The 25,203-nt window shown below is 31.9% G+C and overlaps 1 protein-coding gene across 3 annotated transcripts in view; it reads right to left on the bottom strand.

Moving 5' to 3' along the window:
- Positions 1–24,968, bottom strand: part of LOC132717348 (ligand-gated ion channel 4-like) — a 90,387-nt gene extending 65,419 nt beyond the window's left edge. Inside the window, exon 1 of one of the 3 annotated variants that reach the window (XM_060700897.1) lies at positions 24,929–24,968. The gene's annotated coding sequence lies outside the window, so the exon portion shown is untranslated. Of the gene's footprint in view, positions 1–1,549; positions 1,602–24,928 lie in introns of those variants that run through there. The other 2 variants (XM_060700968.1, XM_060700828.1) reach the window with 2 other exon arrangements.
- Positions 24,969–25,203: the final 235 nt, after the last annotated feature.

The raw sequence follows: 25,203 nt of genomic DNA, 5'->3' as shown, positions 1-25,203 counted from the left end.
CATTGTATTTTGAAAAGAGTTTCAACATTTTAGAAATAAGTTCACAGATGTGATACTACTCACAAGTGGGATACTGTATTTTCTGTCGAGAACGGTGATATTTACAAAATCGGATAAACTCCCAATGGCATAACTTGATGAACAGACTCATCTGTTGTAACGCAAAATAAATCAGATGACTGGAAACGGTCTTGTGACATTAAACATTTGGTATTGTTAAGGCTCCCTAAATGTATGCTTATATTGATGTTTCGTTTAGAGCAAATTGAGTTAAAGTAAGTCGTTTGATTATTAATGGTCAGGAAAATAAGATATGTAAACTTCTGTATAAAACAATAATGTCTTTGTCCTCTGGGAATATTGTTAATTCTAAATGAATAACATTTGTGAAAGAAACGCTTAATAATCTGTGTATTTCAGAATATTTTCATCTACAGAAAGTAAATAATATTAATCATTTTAAAAGTATTGAGAAGCTTAAACAACATGATCAATTTTGATCAAGATTGGAATAGTACTATTGATACATTTTCTAAATGCTTAATGTGTTGTACATATAAAAAATACTCACTCTTTTCAAAAATATCTATTAAATATACTAACATTTGACATAGGCAAATATTTATGTAAATTTAGAGCAATAAATCACCCATTATCAACTGAAAAATACAGTCATTGGTAATTGATCATAATAATACGCTCTGTTCCTTGTGTCTGTATCGAGCTATTGGTGATGAATTTCACTACTTATTTGAATGTACGTACTTAAATGACATTAGACGTATATATCTTCTTTCGAGTTTTTATATTCATCCCATTTTTTAAAACGTGACTGATTAATTAATATTTGTGATAAAAATCTACTAAAACTATCTTTATTTTGTAAAAAAGACATTATGTTAATATTTAGATAATACTTCTCATTCTCCGTTCCCTCTACCATTTATTACAATGTAAAATAGTATTGAATTCAGTAGTTGAAACGAACAATATTATCTCCTTATTTGTTTATATTTATCTAGTCAAAATTGTATTTTATTGTGATATTAGTTGATTTTTGACTGTTACTTTCTTTTCATTTGTTTGTTATGACCAGTTGCATATTACATGCCCTGGTTTAATAAAAACTGAAACTATGAATCAACAAGAAGGTACTTAGCCGAAAATTGACCTCTAAATAACTTCTTGATCTGACTTAACTTCTATGACATTTACGATGTAATATTGCAATTCGTAGGTGGAAAATGTATATGTTTTATAAGATCATTTAAATTTTAAACATCTTTCAATCGATTTTTTTCAAGTAAAATTATTTAAATAACTACAAGAATAAGAATCTTATATAACTAAAGGAAGGTCTCTACAAAATATGTAATGTGTTGTTTAACGTTATATGTACAAAAAGCAAAATGATTAATTGTCATCTTTTTTACAGAAATAAAGTTCAATTCCTTTATATATTCAAAATTAAATCAAAGACATCTTATTTTACTAAACGATTTTTCTTTTCAATCAGTCTACGTTACTCGAATATAATGAGAGTACTTACGGAATGGCACACTTTTGAAATCTATCCACTATGCTCAGTGCGACGAAACACCTGAAATATATAAAGATATTCAGCTCAAAAACTTTTATAACAAGGGAGATAATACCTTCTCAATATAAATTTAAAAAACATGAGATATAATATATAATTTGGTTGATGTTTACGTTTCTCCAACACAGAAGAGGTTATGATATGACTTATCAGCTTTACTGGTGGAGGAAGACCAAAGGTTCGTGCAGTATTTTAGGCACGAGCGGGTACCTAAGTTGAACCACATACGTTACGGAAACCAGTTTGATAGCTTCATAGACACTTGCAGGGTTCAAACTTACAGCGGTGTGAGGCAAGTGGTTTAAAGTCAACGACCTTAACCACTCGGCCACGGACTCCACTACTATAATACAGAGATGATCATTGGTTTGAGAAAAATAATACAGTTTGAACCCTGAAATGTCGGAAATTATTTTCAATTTTGCCGTTTTGACTTTCTTTAGGGATTCTATTTCTTTCTATTTTTGCTTTACATTATGATACTAAAACTTATATACATACGTTTTGATTGTGATATTTAGCTAAATAGTTATGAATGTTTACGATACATGAAATAAATAAACTGAGACATTAAAGAATTCGAATTAATAAACAAAAGATAAATCCTAAATATTTAAAATCAAAGCTGTGAACTATAAGGAAAATTATTTAAATTGCCAGATAATGTCTTACTAACATTTTGTTTGTTGTTTAAAGAGGAAGTGACAGTGTTTTATACAAAAGAGCACATGCTAACTCACTGATGACCGGCTATTGCACCGTTACCTTATAATGAAATAATTGTAAAAAATAATTATAATATTTTATTTCTAGATAAAAAGCCCACTTTATTTTATTTGCGAACACTAACACATAATATAATTATGAAAAGAAACTAAGGAAATTCTTTAACATCTGGGGGTTTATGTTTTGTCTACTTTTTGCTATTTCACCTGATATGAGATGCTCTTGTTCTCTTACATAATCCTAGGAAAATCTGATTTCCATTCCCGTGGGCATTTAATGCAATCTTAAAGCTACATTTAGGTAACGACATTAACATTATCAGATTATAACTCTCAAAAGAGCACATGAAATTAAATTATGTGAATTTAAGACAAAGTATTTACAATTGGAATTTAAACTAGTACAACTATTTGTATGCGGAACATATTACAAAGTCACATTAACTGCACATATATTTATACATTTAAAAGATTGAATAAATCCAAAATTAAATAATATAGCATAAATTCGTAGGAAGCACGACATTCAAAGACATGTTTTCGTTTTATAGTTTTAAATTTTGTTTGAACAGACACCAACGAATAACAGGTTCTTAAAAATGATATATAACTTAACCGAGTCAAAAAACAACAACAACAACATAAAACAATCTTTTGTTGTGACTATATTAAAGAAAGAAAGCCAGTGAATTACACTGTAAGGCAACCTGTACATTTTCGTGATTAATGCTTTAAGCATACGGTCAAACTCACAGTGACGGGGTTGTGGCCTAGTAATAACGGTGTCGTGTCTACCTCTCAATCAAGGGAACGTTGGCTCGAGCCGTGCCAAGGTCACAACTACGTCACCATATAGGACGCCAGGACTGTTGGTTCCAAATGTTTCAGGAAACAGACTCGATGGTGATTTAACTAAGCCTGAAGTTCTCTTTACAATCGAACTTAATTATAGAAAGTTTAAATCAAACATATATTACTACTTTTCAAATGTTTTAACTTAAAACATCTGTCTTAGTATTCCAATATTTTATTACTTAAAATCAATATTCATAGTTTTCTTTAATATCTGATGATATTTGTCATATAAAATGAAAACGTAGTACAAACAATTGTGATCAAGTTAGAAAACATGTTCATGTTTATTTTTTATTTTGAGTTGAACATTTTATTCAGTGTGAAACCTTTGCATCAACATCTATGACACTTATTGATTTCTTTTTTTTGCTCTTACACATAAAAGAAAATACTTATTTCTTGTCCCGCAAAATTATAACTATTATAGTATTTTTATTTTACCAGTTTTATGATTTCTTAAACCAGAAACGTTTTATGAATTCAGCATTGAAATAAAATGGTTTGCAGAATGTCCAAAAAATATTTATAGTTAAAAGTATTTGTCAATAACAGCCTGAACAAGCAAAGATAATTGAAATGTGCTTTCGGTAGCTAACTTCTTTGGATATTTTTTCTGACTAAATATGAAATATCATGAATGTATTTGATCGATAGCAAGACGACATTTGTGAAGAATTATTCAATGACAAAATGGTAATGAATGAATTGTACACAAATGAGATGTAATGTTGATGTCATTGATATAAGGAGAGACGTTTTGATAAAGTTACAAACCATGCTTGTAATAAAATTTTCTGAAACATTCGTCAGACTACCTAATTTCATTGTTATAATGACCGTAGTTCAGTATTTTGTCTTAGAAAGATCTTCCACGCTCTGTAAATATATTTAAAATATATAAAGTATATTTTCAGACAGCACTTTAAAAAATAACAATAGCAACAACCCCAACCACTAAATTAAAAAAAAAAACCCAAAAGCATCATTAAAAACCCTTTCCAGACATCCTTGAATCATACACCACAAATATCACAATCGGATAAAGGGAAAACTGTTTAGCATATATAGCAATACTTCTTAAAGTGTGAAATTTTAATATGGAAAAAGATATAAATCGATATTTCAAAAGGCAAATTTAGCGAAACCGTGGAATTTGTAAATGAATATATTTGTCTGTCCGCATACAATTAAACACATAAAAAGGCGTTTGAAGAACCCGCAAGAGTAAATCAAGTAATACTTGTCTTTATTTACTTTTTTCCAATTTATTTCAACCATTATATATTTTAGAGTTAGAAATAACATTTGAGATTAAAGGCGGTTAAATTTCTATCCAACTTAAATACATTTTTATTTTTAAAACTGTAATTTCACTGAAACTATAGCTGTTGTGCATCAAACCATAATAAACAGTTCGCGTGTAGTCTATTTTATCTTACCAGTTATTTAACTAAGGCCATTTTCAATATAAATATGATGGTTTAAGAAATACATTATTTTACTTTAACGACTTTAAATCTAGGAAAGATACTGACATTGGCTTGATTAAACATTCAATATTCTGGTTTGACTTTCCTTCTCTTTGCTAAATTACCAACTTCTGACAAAACGAAGTTGAAAATAAAAACACGCAGGTTCTTGAAAATTTATGGGGCAGTAAAATGAAACTAAATCCGGGACCAGAAAATGTGAAACTTGAACAGTCAACCTTAACTATACCAAACAGTTTAAATTTAAGCTATGACAAAATACATTGAATTCTTTATATTGTATTTTTATATCTGTTCAAGGAAAACTTCAAAATATAATATGAAATCACTATATATCTTACCTTACTTGTTTACAGCAAAATCCTTAATTTTCTCCTGACTTGTATCCATGCAAATAGTTTAATCAACAAGCAAGTAAAGAATATCTGATAAAATTTTTGCCACGAGTCCATTGATGTTTCCAGTTAATCAATTAAATCCAAAACAATAATAACTAAATAAAGGATAGTGTTACTACAATATTTCATGTTCTATCTGTTATTACTGAATGTTGTTATCATTTACATTTCGTTCATATAGTTAATAAAGACATTTACGATATTTTCATTATACTCTTACACTAGAAGGAGCAATAAATGACGATGCTACAAAATGATATTTCCGAGAAAATGTCCGGCACTTTCATAAATCTTCATATATAGAGAGCGTGGACGAGATCTATTGATATCTGAATGTCAAATGGGGAAATTGGGAAAACGAAGCGATACATAGTGATGTCGGAGAGATTCTATTATGAGATTACACTTATAAGATTCGCCATTTTTATTACATTAATAACATACGAAATAATGAGAATATATATAAAAATGGCCTTGTGAATGACCTGACACATTAAACGCTATGCGCCTCTGTCAACAATTTACACAATGGTCAGTAAGTTTTATATCAAGCCTTAATAAAATTACAGTTTAAGACTGAATTTGTTATATACTAAATTATTGACAGCATCGAGTTAATTTATAAAAAAAAACTCGGTTATTTTCGAATTTGTCAACAAAAATAATCTTCATATATTATCAGCCGGGGAGCAATAATTTGCACTGTTCTTATTCTTTTTCTAAACGCTTTAGTTCTTGATTCAAGCTTTAAAAAATCTGTTTGCAAATATTCTTAACATTGATTCATTATGGAAGAAGATATTTGATTAGGAAGCCTGAGCTAATATATTTCAATGATCGCCTTTGTAACTTTTAAACAGTCAATATTTACCCTATCAACTGTTTAAATATTTCATTTTAAAAACCTAATATCATTATATCTGATCGAAGCAAAAAAGACATTTCAAGAAAATGAACGTTTTACGAACACTAGCTCATGTAAATATGAAGTTGTCAATTCGGTTCCAAAATGATATTATATAAATTTAAACAGTGCCTGTAAGTTTCTCGTATAATCCTTGCATATCAGGCAGGAATATGTATTGTTTATACCGGTGCTAGAAAAACCTGTCTTACACCCCGTGTAAGACAGATCGCGTGCTTTAATTGAGCCATTCTCGTGAGTCTTTTATAAATAAATTGCTTTCATAGGATGACGTTCTTTTTTTCCAGAAGTTGTAAATTCTTACGATACTATGAGAAATAAGTGCTGCATGAAAATATTGATTGTCGTTATTTCTTTTACGTAATATTATAAATATTTTAATTTGCAAGAAAAAGAATCAAACACCGGCAGAGCCTCGTTACCACCGCAAACACCCTCGAGCTAAATATTCCGGTCTGTGTAAGATCCTGTAAGTTTCTCATATATTTTTTGCATATTAAACAGGAATATGTACTGTTAATACATGTACCGGTACTAGAAAAGCCCGTCTTAAACCCCCGTGTAAGACCGATCGCGTGCTTTTAATGACGTCATTCCCGCGAGCCTTTTATGTATGAATTGTTGTAAATTCACACGCTACTATAAGAAATAAGTTCTGCATGAAAGTATAAGTTGTCGTATTTCTTTCCGAAATATGAAAAATATTGTAATATGCAAGAAAAAGAATCAAACACCGAAGGAACTTCGTTACAGATGTAAACAGTTATCCTCGAGCTAGATATTCCGGTCTGGGTAAGATCCTTCTAATCTTACACTTCATTTTGATCGTAAAATTCGCATGTCATTTGTTTAATTTGTATAACTTAAAAAATAAAATAATGCAAAAACTATGTTTGAAACGTTTAATAACTAAAAGTTTAACTAATGTCGAATCAAAAATATAGACACAGAATATCCAAAAAAGAGACAAAACAAAACATTCTATAATGACCATTTAAAGCTAAATATAAAAGGTGGAATAAATCGTTCTGACTTGAGTTATTGTTATTATGTCCTGTATAGCGATATATTCCAAGATCTAATAAACTCTCCCAATGATATTAACTGATGAAATCGAACCATCTGTTGCAATACAAATTAAACCAGTTGAACGGAGACAGTCTGGAAACGGCCAATATCTTTGTTATATGAGGCTATTCAATAGAATAAAATAGATAAATAAAGAATCCCTAAAGAAAGCCCAACACGGCAAAATTGAAAATGTTGCAGGCTCGGTTTGATTGAGCCTGTTCATGGACGGTACTGGAAAGTGCAAATAACCGTCCACGCCCCCTAGCACCGGCTTAAGCAGAATTCAACATTTAAACGTGAAATAGTAAAATTTTGAATTTAGAAACATCCGCAGATGTGTTCATACGGCGGTTATCATGGAACCTTCAATGTGACACTTCCGTGCCATTCCATGAAAAGCGGCGTATGGTCCCCAAGTAATAAAAAGCGTGTGCCCTAAACGAGAAAACAATGGGCAGAACTAAATAAAATGGAATTTTGAAAGGGGATCAGAGGTTATGAAGCCTGCGTATCACAGATAAGACGTCAAAAGACAAATTTAAAAAGCAGGCAACATATCCTAAGGGTGATTCAACATTATTCAAGTAGGAATATTGGAACCACCCATATAGAAAATGCCGAAAAGTTGAAACTAAAAATACCACAAGCACAACAATAATGTCGTGCTGAACGATCTTCAAACTTTTGTCCGAACTTATATTTCGTCTAGTGCAAAATGAGTTCTAATCATACAGTTGAGTAGCAACAATGTACTGTAAAAGCATGCAGTATATATATCTGAACAATACTTAGGTCCAAGAGAATCTATTTGAACATTAGAAGTTTTTGAATATCATGGTCTAAATGATCTAAAAGATCACCCAGGTCTTTGTAAATGATGACAAGTTTAAGTAAGTCGTTTGTCAGTAATGGACTGGGTCTTAATAGCCGTAGTATCGTATCACTAAAAACATACCTAAGTATAATATAATGCTTTTATAGAAGTCTACAGAAGGAAAAAGCCATTCTGAACTCATATACTGCAAGAAAGTGTTCATGTCATCATAATAATCTTTGTCCTTAAATTGTCTATAATATCGAAATCCCTATGTACCAATATATTTAATGAAAATATTTCACAGTAGCTTATTATTTAAATTATAATTATTAAAGATAGTTTTCAAGTTCGCGTCTAATATGATTGATTTAATTATATTTTAAATAAAACACGAACGGAAAGTAAAACACTAACGGAAAGTGAAACACTCTCAGAAAGTAAAACACTTTACGGAAAGCATTTCAAGGAACTGCAATACTGTTACAAGGGGAAAGTGGTGTTGTAATTCAAAAACAGAAAAACGACACTTCCGTCTAGAACAGATATTTTATTATGTTAAAAAGGGGAAACAGTGTAACCCAATTTATATTCGCGAATACAAATTTTCACGTTTTGCGGAGGTCGGACATATTCGAGAATATTTATTTCCGCGTTTTCTTGATTTCCGAAAAGAAAATCGCGGATTGGAAAGTCCGATGGGGCCGTAAAATCCATTAGCCGACTTTTAATCTTCAATAATTGAGGTCATTATTGGTGTCTTAAATGTGATTAACAATACCCTAGCCTTATATTGTATTGGTAAGTGTATTGTGATCACGGAACGTGATTGACAATAGGCCTACTAGTATATCATAAACTGTATTAAAATGTGGATGTTTCTTTTGATTGCTATAATGACATAGAGTTCTTTTGATATTTATAAAATAGTAGTAGTTTTCTTAGTCTGTGTTTTAATGCTTTATGGCAATATTCATAACATTTCATTACTTCCTAACAGGTGCCCGTAAAATTCGAAAATATCCGGTCAAGTAGCTTTGCATGAACAACGTCTAAAATGAAAATTTCTCTCCAATTTATTCGCGAAATCGTGCGGACTTATTCGCGCAAACAAATATTCGCGCTTCCTGGCCATCCGCGATTGAAGCGAATATTAATTGGTCGCGAATAATCGTTGGGTTACAGTATTTTCAATGTTCTTGCTACTATGTTGTCTGCTGTGTTGTATTGACGTGGGATATTTCTGAAAGAGGTTAGTGAATATCATTAAATCTGATTTGAATTCCCCGAGGTATAGTGTGCAATGTTTGAGAAAGTTTAGTAAAGAAAGATAATAAAAAAGGTTCGAGTTACTGTCTGTTTCCAAGAAAAAATATATACAACGACACCAAACGCATATCTTACATCTTTTGCGCCAGTCAGTTTGAGGTTTCACAAGGAAATACATTATTCAGTTACTTATGATGTGTTGCTGCCATAGTCATTCATTACAGAATGAAGTGAACAATATTATTTCACATATATAAATCTAACTTTTCATATGATTTGCTAGCGTGTACTTGAACAACAGTTGTTTTTCCGCTTATGACTCTTAATTTGATATTTCAGTTTTTACTTTCCAATAAAAATCAAATCGATAAGATTACCATTGTACAACTGGCGTGTGTTTTATTTAAAAAAACCGAAGCCAAATAATTTTCGTTCCATTTATTTATAGGTCTCCCGCTCCTTCTTTTTATAAAGACAATAGAAATACCTACAAAGTAGAGAATAACAGAAGCCATTTAGAACGAAAATGTTTCGGGTTTAGTTAGTTCATTGATCATCGTGGAACCTTCATGATGATACTTTCATGCCATTCAATAAAAAGCACCGTTTGGTCGTCAGGTAAAAGTAGGCGTATGCCTAAAACGTGAAGACAATGGACAGAGCTATTAACAAAACTTACCTGCACTAGTAAAATGCTTTATTACTTATGCTTTTTTACATTATTAAAGTAAGGTGACAGTGTGCTTTGGCAATGTAAAAAAGTAATACTACTCAATAAAATCATAACCATTTCTCCATTCAACCTCTTTTATTTCTTTAGGTAAAGCGGAAATATAAGTGTACTAACATTATATTAGAAAATCGAACCTTCAATTAGTAAATTTTTATACCATTGTCGTGAAGAGCACCTATAAATAGGAATGTGAATTGCATGAATAATATGTATTCGTTCCTCAAAATAAGTACAGGTTATACAAAATGTAGTTAACAAAATACCCCACTCTCCTATCAATGACCCGTCTCTCTACCAACACATTCTCCCCACATTGAACAAAGACCCAAGACAACAAGACAAAAATATATACCATACCAAGATTATTCATTTAAAAATACAAACAGGTATTTATAAGAATGATGTCCAATGTACAATTTTGTCGGCAAAGTTCAAACAGAAGTATTTTAATTACTCTTGTAGACTCTCGGTGACATATGTAGTGATATATAGAAGACCTTACACACCCCGAAATGGCCTCATCTAATGAATCAGAAATATCTGTTGTAAAACAAATGAAATCAGATAAGCGGAGACAGTCCGGAGACACTAAATAACTAAGTTATCTTTGCACAATTCAACGGTATGTCCGAATTGATTTTTGTCCTGCAAGATGTCTTCCTAAGATTAATCACAAATCTACTCTGATATATCATGCAGGAAAAAAAATCAGACTATACTTAATGAACATGTTTAGATGTATTAAAGTAATATGACTGATTTGGAAAATAATTATTTACATATACATTAATCTTTGAGAAGGTTTTCAACATTCTCTCATGTGCCATGATATAATATTAATTCTTGAATTAACAAATAGATTAAAATTTTAGAATCAGTTTAACTTAGACTGTTAATTATGAATGTTGTAAATTATTATTATCGTAAATATGAAATATGTTTCACGACCCTTGTCGCCGGTCTAAACGCGACGATAATCCCAAAAGAACCAGAAAAGTAAAAAGAACATTGAGATAAAGTAATGAAAAAAAATTAACAGATGCCCAATGGCACGTAACACCTGCTGTTTTGATAATATAAATACTTAAATGGCGTATATCTCGAGAGCCGTGACAACAATTTAAATAATAAAAAAAAGTCAATTAAACAGTAATGACAGTGATTATTAACTTTTATAAAATTCAATAAAATGACGCCAATACCTTTCAGGAAGTAAGAAAAGTAAAATATTTTGCTTAATAACACATCGCTTACTTTTATTAAATAAAAAACTGACAAAATAAAACTCAAACCACAGTCTAAATGAATTGGAAAAGTCATTGACTAAAACTGCAAACAGCTTTTACATTTATGTTTTTGTGTGTTTTTTGCTTTAAAACATAATAATTGAAGTTCAGTGTACAGAAAATAGTTCCTTTATCTAATGTCGTAACACCTATGTGGATTGTATAAGTTTTCACAAACATGTTTAATTCACATTATTTGTCTGTCAGCATCGTTTTCCTGACATGAAATAATGTGAGACAACATTGAAAAATAGCATAGAACAATTAACGTAAATAAAGAAAAGATAATGTAATAAATCGAATAAGGAAAAGATAAGGAAAATTGTAACGACAATAAGATAAAGTCTCAATCTTTTATTGTTTAACAGTTTTATTTGTTTTTGTATATTGGTTTCTTTTCAAATACACTGTTTCTGATATGATATAATTCATAACATCGGGAATGGCTTATTAACTAACAGTTTAATTTATGACTGGGTTGAATGTTGACAAACATCTTACTGGTGACTATTTCTAAGGTAATTACAAAATCACTAATTGCAAAATAATGTTGTTTTTTGATAAACGTTCAATATCTGAAAACAAAGGTTTATTTCAATACCATTCAGTGAAATCTGTTTTTATTTTTACATCCTTATATACATAAGTCTTTAAAACATTTCTTCAAATTAAATGCTTTTTGATGAAATATTGAAAAAAAAAATAATGAGATATTGTTATACTTCTATAAATATAATCTAACATAATTCATTAACAAATATTCAATACTACAACTATATAAGTAGTTGATGGACAAGTGGTTTGAAGTTATAACGACCTTAACCACTCGGCTACGGATGCACATAAAATAATTGTTAGAAATATATATAACTATTTCTAAAGAAACAAAATATTGCCTTATTCAATTCCAAATACAAATAATTACAAAAATTAACTAATTGATTAATAAATAAATGAATAAATAAACTCTGTATTATCGCTTTGAAAATGGTGATATAGTTTTTCCAAAATATATATTTTGTCATTTTATTTATAATGTCCTTTATGGCAAATTAAATCGCTTTTCCAATTGGATTAAACAAATGATTTATAACACCAACTGTTTGTAATTTATGGATAGTATGTGTGGTATTTACTGAGACCATGTAAGCTTTATACGATATATCACATTAATTCTAAATGAAGAAAATAACTCATTTTACTGAGAAGAACTTATATGCTTGATTAACTGTCGGGTTCATTTATATTCCTGGAACAGTTAAAAAAATATCACATATTTCAACGACTGTACGAACCAAAATAACACGCGGTCAAAAGATAATATTTCATTTCCTTTTTTTTAAAGTTTGTTTACTTTTTTATATGGATATGTAAAGCAGTTCAAAACTGCGCGGTACATTTTTGAGAACATAGAACATCTGGCAATTTTAGCCAGTGCTATTATAAGGGTCTTACACCGGTTGACGGTATAGACCGGAATATCTTGCTCGAGGGTAACAGTTTACGGCAGTAACGAAGCTCTGTCGAGTTTCCGCAAGACAGTTACCCTAGGGCTAGATTTTCCCGTTTGATTGGTTTTTTTTTCGTGTATTTTTTTCTTTCTTATTACTTATTTATAATATTTCGGAACAAAACTAAAATTTTCACCAAGAAAATGTTTCTTGTAGTAACTTATGATTTTGCAATGTTATTCATAACGGCCAATTGACTTCATCCTAAGAACGCAATTCATTCATAAAAAGGCGCGTTTGTATGACTGGACTTGTCTTATACGCGGAGTTTAAGACATAGTTTTCTAGATAGCACCGATGTAAACAGTAGATATTCCAATTTGATATGCCTGAAAAAATATTTTCCACACATTAATACAAGAAGGCCGCTGTGTACTTTTGACTGACTGTCGAAGTCAATATTTTGTAATCTGGAAACACCGTGTGGTAAAGAGTGGCTTGTTTCAAATCGGTATAAAATTGTATCTCTGAAAGTTTTGTATGAACATTATATATTTATACCAAGTATTGTTTCATCCATGTTATCCAATGAATTGTTGAAACGGGGTTTCTTAAGCTTATTCATTATTTAAAGTAATCAATACACAGAAAAATCACACTAGATATGTATATCATAAACCAATGAATAAGCAGTGTGAAGGAAAGACACAAGCACATCAAGTTGATGGTATCAGCTTTAACCATTCTATAAGAGTGGTTTAAATCATTCATCGAAAACGTGATGCACTTATAGTTAAATTTGTGTGGTCTGTTTTAATCCGATGAACAACAGTTGCTTTTCATAATTATGACATCGCCTGTGACATATTTAGTACGTGAAGTATGATAAAAAGTGATTTTAAGGTTTTTTTTTTAATAGAACATGTGTATCAATAAATATTGTTATGAAATTTGAAACTAATCTTTTACTAGAAGAGTATTCTTTTAGGATGGTAAATCTGGACAATATTTCTAAGCTGGTTAAAATGTTTATGTTAACTTTTACTCATTTTTGTTGTAAAACAATTGAGTCATTAACAGTCCAGAATATTGGCACAGCTCAGTTATTTTTAGATTATGAGCATACCTCATTCCAAATTTGGAAAGGTCGCGCAGACAAAGGTCGCGCGACACTTAAGGTCGCGCAATAGGAAAGGTCGCGCAGAATCAGCTTTCCCAGGCATGCTAGTTCCAAATATGGAGAGGTCGCGCAATAAGAGGTCGCGCAGACTAAAAGTACAAGGTTTAAGTTATTTTTAGCCCTTCAGCATCTCAATTGTTGTTAACAAAGCATAATTTGGTCATATCAGATTTTATGAATGGGATTCCTTCCTGCTTTATCTATGTACAGGTTACTTGGTTAAATGTTGAGCTGTATGTTGTAAGCTGGAGAGATTATATTTCTGTTGTTTAATGAATTATCAGTCAGTATTATAAGTTTATAGAAATGTCAATCAGTAGTAAATGTATTGGTCTTATATAGCCATATATAGTACATATATCTTTATTACTGCAAGTATATTTTGCACTATTAAGATGCATTATTGGACAGATAATAATTATCCTATTGAGTGTTCAAGATGTAAATTTATATAACTATTATGTATTTTTGTACTAATGTTTGTATTGTACAACAGTCTGTATACTGAACCAGTTGCAGGCCATTTTGAACATTGTTAAGGCATTGTCAGCATTTTAAAAGGTCGCGCAACATTCAGGTCGCGCAAATGAGTTGTGTGCAAAACTGGAGAGGTCGCGCAATAAGAGGTCGCGCAAACAGTCTACTTTTGCACACCACCCTAGCTTGCGCAAACAGAAGGGTATATAAGCTGGGAACTTTTCTAGCTGGGTTAGTTTTGGGGTTTTTGAGGAGTTTTGGAGTGAGTTGGAGTTGGTTGAGTTGAGTTAGTTAGTAATTGAAGAAATGTATTTGTTGAAGTTGTTAAGAATTTTACTTTGGTTTTGACTGTTGATAGAAAATAAAATGATGCATTATTTTGATTTACTGCAATAAATATAATCCTGCTTTCACTTGGACTTGACTTGTTCATTGTACCAGCATACAGAAATGGTTGACTTTTAAGCGAAAAAAGTGAATAAACAAAGCATTTTCACAAAAGTGAAATGATTTCGTAACACTGGTGGCAGCGTCGGGATAAGAACTTTAACATGCTTCAGCGCAGGGATAAAGACTTTGAAATTTTCTACTTTTGAGTGTAATGGACTTACAAAATGGAAAAGGAATTAGAATCATTGCGTCAGACTGTTTCTTTGTGCTGTTTAGAAATAGGAAACATCTCCAAAGAACTAGTTAGTCATAGTGAAAATCTTACAAGTGCAAATTTAGTGATTTTTGTAACAAAGTGAATGAAATTTTAGAAATGAAAAATAATGAAATCAGTGAATTAAAATCATATAATGCAAAATTACGTGCTTCTATGCTAGACGATGACACTCAGGTTTTAGAAGAAAGTCAGTAATATGGGACCTAAGAAATCTGCTAGATCTGCATCAGCATCGCGTCTTGAAAATTCAGAACTTACAATGGATTTACGTCAAAAACTTTCCAGAAAAATTGATGAAAATGATGATTTACAAGCTAATTTAACTGATGCATTGGCAAATATTGAGAAATTAAATGAAACTGTCAAAATTTTACAAAGTGAAAAAGCTGGATTACAAGAAATTATAGAAAGTGAAAATGAACAATTTAGAAGAGATAAGGAAAATTTGAACAGTCTATATCATACAACTCAGATGAATAGAGACAGACAAATCCAGAGATTGTCAAATGAAATTGATGAATTACAAAATATTTTACAATCAAGAGATGTTGAACTTAGTCGCCTGCAGAACATTGCATTACGAGAAAGTAACCAAAGAAATTCTCGGGATTATAATGTTCCACTACCAAATCAGGTTCTTTTTTGATGGTAAAACATCATACACTGCATTCATACGTTCAATTTGCTGTGTTGGCTGAAACATGCCAATGGAGTGATAAAGAGAGGGCATTTCGCTTGCTGAATAGTCTGAGGGATGATGCAGCAGAGTTTGTATTCAACCAGGTCAGTCCTGAAACTCAACAATCTTACACACAGCTTGAGCAATGTCTAGCAGCAAGATTTGTAGAAAGACGTTCTACTGCCTCTTATCTGATGGAGCTCGAAAAATGTCAAGCTTCACTCAAGGGAAAAACTCGTGGAGTATGTTGCAGATATAAAGCGTCTGGTTCGAAAGGGCTACCCAACTGCAGATGATCATACTATTGGTACAATTTGTTTACGGCATTTTATAGAGGTCTGGGTGACTCCCAGATGGCTCTGGCTATAGGGATGAAGGATCCGACCAGTATCGAAAATGCACGCGAGATTCTGGAGACGTACTATAGTTTGAAAGGATGAAACTAAGGCAAACACCAAAGTTCGAATGGTTCGTCAAGGGAACAACAATGTTTCTCAAGAGCAGTTTTTTGTCTTTGAAGAAAGAAATAGATAAAAAATTTGATGAGATTCTGTCTGTCATTAAAAAGCAAGATATGCAGCCAGAAAAATTCAAAAGAAGGGATTTATCTACTGTTGAGTGTTATAAGTGTCATAATTTAGGTCATTATGCACGTGATTGCACGAGTCAGCAGAGTGATAAAAATAAAGCGGAAAACTAGGTGGGACTAAGGCAGACGGCCTTGCGTTAGTCCAAAATCATAGTGAAAAAGTGATAAAAATTCATTTTAATGATACCTGCAATGGATTATCTTTGTTATTACCTGTGAAATTTGGTGAAATCAGTGCAAATTTAGTAGTAGATACTGGAGCAGTTGTTACTATTGTTTCTTCTAATATCTATCATAGTGTGCCTTCTGATATTCGTCATCATTGGAGAAAATTGATCCAAATTTTTAAGCTTGAAGTTGCAAATGAAGGGTATCTCCCTATTTTAGGTAAAACTGTGATGAGTTTTAAAATTCATAAGGATATATTTAAGTTCAATGTGTTTATTGCACCAATTCAAGAAGATGGTCTTTTAGGTCTTGATTTTCTACAAGAAAATAATTTTGTGTTAAGTGCAGAAAATGGTTTGCGTCTAAATGGAAAGAAGTATCCTACGTTGATGGAATCTTCAGTTTTCAAAGTGATGCGTGTCAAAAGTTCAAAGTCAGTCATTGTACCAGCAAATAGTGAAGTGATAATAGAAGGAAGTTGTTCTGGCGGCAAAATTGATACCGAGTTTGGAATTGTTACGCCATTAAAAACAGGTGATGATAGTGAAAATAGCTTAATTGTTGGCCATACGCTGGTCAACCCTCATTCTAAAAATGGTTGTGTTCCAATTCGTTTAATAAATATTTAGCAATGAAAATGTAAAATTGAAGCTAATACTACTCTTGGATATATTGAGAATGCTGAAAAAGTTAGTTTTTGTTAGAAAAATGAGTGTTTTGTTAATGAAAAGTGTGACTCAAAAGCTTCCATCTCATTTAAATGAGCTTTATGAAAATTCAGTGAAAAATCTTAATTATGATCAAAGAGTGAAACTTAAGAATCTTTTGATTAAGCATTCAAATGTGTTTGCAAAGTCACCAAAATGATTAAGGTCGTACATCTGTAATAAAGCACAACATCAATACTGGGGGCAGCAAAGCCTATTAAGCAACGCCCTAGGCGCCCACCAAAAGCTTTCGCAAATGAAGAAGAGAAAATAATTAAAGATCAGTTAGCGGCCAATGTTATTCAGGAAAGTATATTCTCCTTGGGCGTCACCATTAGTATATGTCAGGAAACGTGATGGAACAACACGACCTTGTGTGGATTATCGTCAGCTTAAACAACGTAACAGAAAAAGATGCATACCCCTTACCTAATATTAGTGATTGTTTGGAAAGTTTAGGGGGATCATCATATTTTTCGTGCTTGGATATTTTGTCAGCCTATTATCAGATTGAAGTTGATGAGGCTGATCGCCAAAGACAGCCTTCACTACAAAATTCGGTTTTTATTTTGAATATTTGGTAATGCCTTTCGGATTATGTAATGCACCGTCAACCTTCCAACGATGTATGGAATTAGTAATGAGAGGTCTTCAGTGGGAAATTTTGCTGATATACCTTGATGATTTGATTATTTTTGGCCGCACATTTGAAGAACATTTAGATAGGCTTGATACAGTTTTAACGCGTTTGTGTGAGTGTGGAATGAAACTGAAGCCAAGCAAATGTTTTCTGTTAAAAACTGAAGTGTCATTCTTAGGACATGTAGTAAGTAAGGAGGGGAAATAAGCCCTCAAAAGTCTAAAGTTAGTTGTATTGCAAATTGGAAAGGCCGTACGATTTAACAACTCTGCGATCCTTTCTTGGTTTTTGTTCATACTACAGGATATATATTCGTGATTTTTCCACAAGAGAGCTAGGCCATTAAATAGGTTGTTGGAGGCCGGACAACCATTTGAATGGTCTGATGAATGTCAGAAAAGTTTCGACGATTTACGCAGTGCATTAACTGGTGATGAAGTCATGGCATACCCTCAAGATGATGGATTATTCATACTTGATTGCGATGCGTCGAATTTTGGAATAGGAGGAGTTTTGTCACAAATGCAGTTTAGTGAAAAAACTTGGACAGTGTATCGAGAAGCCAATAGCATATGCGAGCAAAAGCTTTGAATAAGGCTCAAAGACGCTATTGTGTAACACGTCGGGGGAACTGTTGGCAGTTGTTTACATTTGTTACTATGTTTAAACAGTATTTGTTAGGACGTTCGTTCTTAGTGAAGAAGTGATCATTATTCATTAAGATGGATTATGTCTTAAAGAACCAGAAAATCAGATGGCTAGATGGCTTGAAGTGCTATCACAATATGACTTTAAGCTAGAGCAATCGCAAGGGAACTAAGGCATGCCAAATGCTGACTTTTTGTCGAGGATTCCGTGTGACCCCTTGTTCGTGTACTTGTTATATGTGGTCACTCTATTCTAAGTGAGCTTCCGTGTGGAGGTTGTAAAGAATGGTGTGAAAAAGCATGACAGTGGTCGGAACTTGCAGATTTGATGATGTGGTTCCACTGGTGTCGCTAAGAAGTCAAGCGAGTCAGAGAAAAGGTGTCCTGCCGACTTAGTTAGGACTTTCTGCATCAGTGCTGAATTTTTGGTTTTTTTTTGCTTTGTATCTGGAGCTTTTCTCAGGGCAAATTGAACAGAAATTTCGTGGTTGTGAGAAATTTGTTTCTGTGAGAAGACTTAGGGCAACGGAGAAGAACGTGCGCCTAGCTGGTGCTGCGGATAAATTGATTTAAGTGATGCCACCAAAGAGAAGGATGGCACAGACATCACATGCAGGAGGTCTGTACCCAAATGGTGACATTTCTTCTGAAAAAGTGTATAAGTTTCAAAATTGGTAGGGTTCGTATACCACAAGGAACTTATAAAAAATGCAGAAAGAAGACAGTGGATATAGACAAAATTTTATTTGGCTGTCTAGTTCTGATATTAGACCCGCCACGTGACAAAAGTTGCCGCTGAAAAAGCCCAGCGACAAGAAGTTTATGGTTGCAGTGGTCTCGAGTTTATCTTAAAGATGGAATTTTGTTTAGGAAGTTTATTCAAACAGATAATGTTACCAGTTATGATCAACTTGTTTACCATCACTTTTAATAATCAAGTTATTAAAGCTTCACATAAATGGTATTCTATTCTGACATTTAGGGCGTCAAGAAAAACACTGGCAAAAATAAAAATGAATGCTTTTAACTGGTATAAATGTCATCTTCTGTGAAACTATGGATTAAACAACTGTGGGCCTTTCTGTGGAGCCAGAAAGAAACCAAATAAGAAAGCTAAGGCACCATTAGCAGGAATATTATGTTGGATTTCCTATGGACAGAGTTTCAACAGATATTTTGGGTCCATTTCCCATTTTCAGAGAGTAAAAATAGGTACATTTTTTAGTCATTTTGGACAATTTTACGAAAATGTTGAATGTTACGCTATACCAGACAACGTGCTGAAACAGTTGCAAATAAGATAGTGTTTCGAGTATTTCTGTAGATTTGGATTACCCGCTGGACTTACATTCAGATCAAGGAAAGAATTTTCAGTCTGACATTATTTAGACAAAATGTGTGTTTACTAGAAATAAATCAAACAAGATGTACACTCATACAGAAGCATCTTTAATGGTATGGTGGAACGCTTTAATCAGTCATTGCTTAAACGCTTATTACTAACTTATGTGAATAAAGAACAGACAAATTGGGATTTGTACTTGCCCATAATGACTAGTGCCTACAGATCAATGTCCATGAAAGTACTCAATATACACTAACATGTTAATGTTTGGAAGAGGTTTAACTTACCAGTAAATTTTTCTAGGAGACATTCTTGTCAGTCTGAAACTTTGGAATACTGACTATGAGTTGGGTTTTTAAATGAGAAGTTTTTCAAGGATATACAGTATTGTTCAGGAATTTGAAGTAAAATCTTCACAAAGACAAAAACGTGATATGATTCAAGAATTTCCATGAATATTTAAATGTTTGGGGGGATGTTGTTTACTGTCTTATTCATCAAGAATTGTCGGGAAAAGTCCTAAGTTAAAGGCTAAAGTTTTTGGAAGGGACCATTTGTAATAACGAAAAAATCAAGTGACTTGTTATTTAAAATAAGCAGGATCCTCAAAATAAAACCAAAAATTGTCCATCATTTACAGCTTTAAAGAAATCAGTTACAACTATAACCCAATGGGTTTGTAGGCCTGCAAAAGCTTACAACACTAAAACATTAAAAAAGAACAACACTTTAATTTACACCATAATAACATAAGGATGTCAGTCCCGGAAGGAGAAAGATGCAGGAGACATCCAGGACAGGCTTTGCTATGATAACCTAAAGTAGAGAATGGTCAAACTTAGAATTTTGCACCCTGGAATTGAGTCACAGGTTTGGGGTCAGCTTATATAAAAGGGTAAATGACAGCCCTCGAAAGTATTTGCAAATGTGCTTTGTTCCATTTTAAACTGTAATTATATTGTTTAATTCTTTAAAAATTAAATAGTGCAGCTTGCATTCAAGACTATCAAAGAACTTTAACTTCGGCACATTCAAAAAGAAATTAAACATATTCAAACAGAAAAAAAAAAAAACAATGAGCTGACTTTCTAAAATGTCTTACTGAACTTGACAAAAGTGTGTGTTGGAGATTGTGAATTAAATTGAAGAGACAGGGAAAAACTGTTATGGATTTTATCTAAGTAACAGTAAGAATTACTTATTTTATATTTATAAAAATCCATTATGCTTATTTGTTAATTTGTTTAGTTTTGCTTATGTTAATCTGCATATATCATTAACACTTAGTAGTTTTTCACATGTATTGTTTAGTAACTTAGTAGTTTTTCACATGTTTTGTTTAGTACCAATATTATTCTTTTTATTTTATTTCAATTTCACTTAACAAGAGTTTTCAAAAGTTTTGCTCAAATTTTTAAAAACTTAACATATGTAAATTAATTGTTTTTGTGCTTCCGGAGTAAAGCAAAGTCCAAAGGTGGGAGAGTGTTATGAAATTTTGAAACTAATCTTTTACTAGAAGAGTATTTCTTTTAGGATGGTAAATCTGGACAATATTTCTAAGCTGGTTAAAAATGTTTATGTTAACTTTTACTTCTTTTGTTGTAAAAACCATTGAGTCATTAACAGTCCCGAATTGGCACAGCTCAGTTATTTTTTAGATTATGAGCATACCTCATTCCAAAATTTGGAAAGGTTCGCGCAGACAAAGGTTTCGCGCGACACTTAAGGTCGCGCAATAGGAAAGGGTCGCGCAGAATCAGCTTTCCAGGCATGCTAGTTCCAAATATGGAGAGGTCGCGCAATAAGAGGTCGCGCAGACTAAAAGTAACAAGGTTTAGTTATTTTTAGGCCCTTCAGCATCTCAATTTGTTGTTAACAAAAGCATAATTTGGTCTCATATCAGATTTTAATGAATGGATTCCTTCCTGCTTTTATCTATGTACAGGTTACTTGGTTCAATGTTGAGCTGTATGTTGATAAAGCTGGAGAGATTATATTTCTGTTTGTTTAATGAATTATCAGTCAGTTTATAAGTTTATAGAAATGTCAATCAGTAGTAAATGTATTGGTCTTTAAGCCATATATAGTACATATCATCTTTATTACTGCAAGTATATTTTGCACTTATTAAGATGCCATTATTGGCAGATAATAATTTCCTATTGAGTGTTCAAGATGTAAAAATTTATATAACTATTCTGTATTTTTGTACTAATGTTTTGTATTGTAAACAGTCTGTATACCTGAACGCAGTTGAAGGCCATTTTTAAAATTATGTTAAGGCCGATTTCGCATTTTAAAAGGTCGCGCAACATTTCAGGTGCGCAATGAGTTTGTGTGGCAAACTGGAGAGTCGCGCAATAAGAGGTCGCGGCAAACGTTACTTTTGCACACACCACCCTAGCTGCGCAAACAAAGGGTTATTATAACTGGGAAACTTTCTAGCTGGGTTAGTTTTGGGGTTTTATGAGGAGTTTTGGAGTGAGTTGGAGTTGTTAGTTGAGTTAGTTAGTATTGAAGAAATGTATTTGTTGAGTTGTTAAGATTTTACTTTGTTTTGATGTTATAGAAAATAAAATGAAAGCATTTTTTTTGATTTTTGCAATAAAATAAACCCCGCTTTCCTTGACTTACTTTTTCATTGTTCGCATAAAAAAGGTTTCTTTTAAGCGAAAAAGTGAAAAAAAAAATTTTCACAAAAGTGAAATTTTCGTAAATATATCATAAAAAAGGGGTTTGGGTCTTTTTTGTATTTTCTGCGGCCCCGAATTCTTTACTTATACTGGAACTTTTACTTGATTCAAAAAGGCATTTAAAAACTCTTACAAATTCAAAAAAAATTTAAAAACTTAATAGCAAGGGAAACAAATGCATTGTATTTTAAAAAAATTTCAACATTTTTGAAATAAGTTCCCCCGGTTGATCTATCACAAATTTGGATAGTTATTTCCCGTCGAAACGTGTATTTTTCAATTTTTAAATTCCCAATGGATAACTTGATGAACAGACTCATCTTTTGTAACGCAAAATAAATCAGATGGCCGGAAGCGGTCTTGTGACACTAAACGTTTGGTATTGTTCAGGCTCCCTAACTATATGCTTATATTGATGATTCGTTTAGAGAAAATTGAGTTAAACTAAGTTGTTTGATTTTTAATGTTCAGGAAAATAAGATATGTAAACTTCTGTAAAAACAATATTTTCTTTGTTCTCTAGGAATATTGTTAATTCTTAATGAATAACATTTGTGAAAAAAACGCTAAGTAATCTTTGTATGTCAGAATATTTTCATCTACAGAAAGTAGTTACTATTAATCACTTCAACCTTTTACCCCATGAGCATATTGCGAAAAATGGCCATTTTTACTGAAAAGCCTCCTGTAACAAGTTCAAACTGCTATGAAAGTATGAAAAATGCTTCAATACTAATGAAACTTGGCACAAAAGTTGACTACACCATAGCCTCTGTAACAGCATGCTCCATATTGTAAATTTCCTGTTTGACCATGGCAACGGGGGACGTCTCAAATTGCAAAAAATCACTATTTGCATTGTGTTGTTTTCCATCAAAACTGATTTCAAAGTGCTGCAACTTCTCAATGAATTGTGATAGAGTAAAAGGCTTTTCAGCGTCGGTTACTAGCTACCCTAAGATCGACCTGAGGCCATTTTTAGCCTGTCACATGTCCAAAATTTTCTTGGAGATGAGGGGGATTCCGCCCCCCTCAAACCCCCCAAACAGAAGGGGGCACATCCCCCTTCTGGCAACCCCCTGATGTAATATTTTGATTGGGGACGGCGCCGAAAATGTGGTCACTTTTTTAACAACATTTCTCAAACGAAAAACAATGTTTGGGGCCTAAATAGGGCATTTTTTCACTGTTTGAGGCCTCAAAAAAGGGGGGGCAAAAAGCCGTCGAAACACGCTTATATAAGGGAAAAGGTTAAAAGTATTGTGAAGCTTAAACAACCTGGTCATTTTTTACGAGATTTGCATAGTACTATTGCTAAATCTTAGTGCTTAGTGTGTCGTACATATATAAATACTCACTCTTTTCAAAAATATCTAATTATACTTCCATTTGACATAGGCAAATATTTATTTAAATTTAGAACAATGAATCACCCATTACCAACTGAAAAAAGGCAATCATTTGGTAATTGATCATACTAATACGCTCTGTTCCGTATTTCTTATCAAGCTATTGGTGATGAATTTCACTACTTATTTGAATGTTCGTACTTTAATGACATTAGACGTAAATCTCTTCTTTGGCTTTTTTACATTCATCCCAATGTTTTGAAAATAGAGAAAACTTTACACATTTATTAATATTAATGATAAAAAAAATCTACTAAAACTTTCTTTATTTTGTAAAAACTTTTTTTAAATTTAAAAAACTTCTCTTTTTTCTTTCCCTCCCCTAAAATTTTCAATTTTTAAAAAAAATTTAAAATTTCATATTGAAAAACAATTTATCTCCTTTTTTTATTAATTAGCTATCATAATTGTATCTTAGTGATATAGTTTTTACTTTTCTTTTTTTTTTAAAAAATTTGCATTTTACATCCCTTTTTTAAAAAAAAATGAAACTTTAACTTTAAATCAACAAAAATTACTTGGGGCTATGACTCTAAACATTCTGATTAACTTTTTTTTTTAGGGTGAAGTTTTTCATTCGTGGGGGAAATGGTAATTGTTAGGACCTTTAAAATTTTAAACATCTTTATCATGTTTGTAATATATATGTATTTGAAATTATGTCTATTCATATATTTTTATTAGTTTCCCACAATCGAATTTTTGTTTAAAGTAAAACTATTTAAATCACTACAATAATAAAAATTATATATAACTAAAGTAAGGTCACGACAAGAAATATAACGAGTTGTTTAACGTTATATGTACAAAAAATCAAAATGATTGATTGTAATCTTTTTACAAAAATAATGTTCAATTTCTTAATATGTTTAAACGTTATTCAAAGACATTTTAGTATCCCTATGATAAGAACAGCCGGAAGTAAAAATAAATCAGCTCTTCAAACTTTTAATTGATAATACATGTTATTTGTACTTCTCCTCAATGCCATGTGTATTGCTATTATATTCCTAGACTGATCTAAAGTAACATTTAACTGATTATTTTACTAAACGATTTTCATTTTCAATCAGTCTACGTTACTCGAAAATAAATAAGTGTACTTACAGAATGGCACACTTTTTATAATCTATCCAATATGTTCAGTGCAACGTAACACCTGAAATATAAAACAGAAATTCAGCTAAAAAATTTAATAACAAGAGAGACACTATTTTCGCAATATTATATAAAACTTAAAAGTCAGAAATCATATATCTTTTGGTTGGGTTTTACGTCGATCTAACACAGTAGATGTGTCGTGTGATGCCTTATCAGCTTTACTGGCGGAGAAACACAAAAGTTTCGTGCAGTATTTAGAGTTGAACCACAAACGGTCCTCA

Source organism: Ruditapes philippinarum, unplaced genomic scaffold (genome assembly GCF_026571515.1).
Source record: "Ruditapes philippinarum isolate M1 unplaced genomic scaffold, ASM2657151v2 ctg1184_1_1_1_1, whole genome shotgun sequence".
In the NCBI taxonomy this organism is placed as follows: Eukaryota; Metazoa; Mollusca; class Bivalvia; order Venerida; family Veneridae; genus Ruditapes; species Ruditapes philippinarum.
Note: the sequence above shows the minus strand (reverse complement) of the source record. Positions and strands in the feature narration are given on the sequence as shown.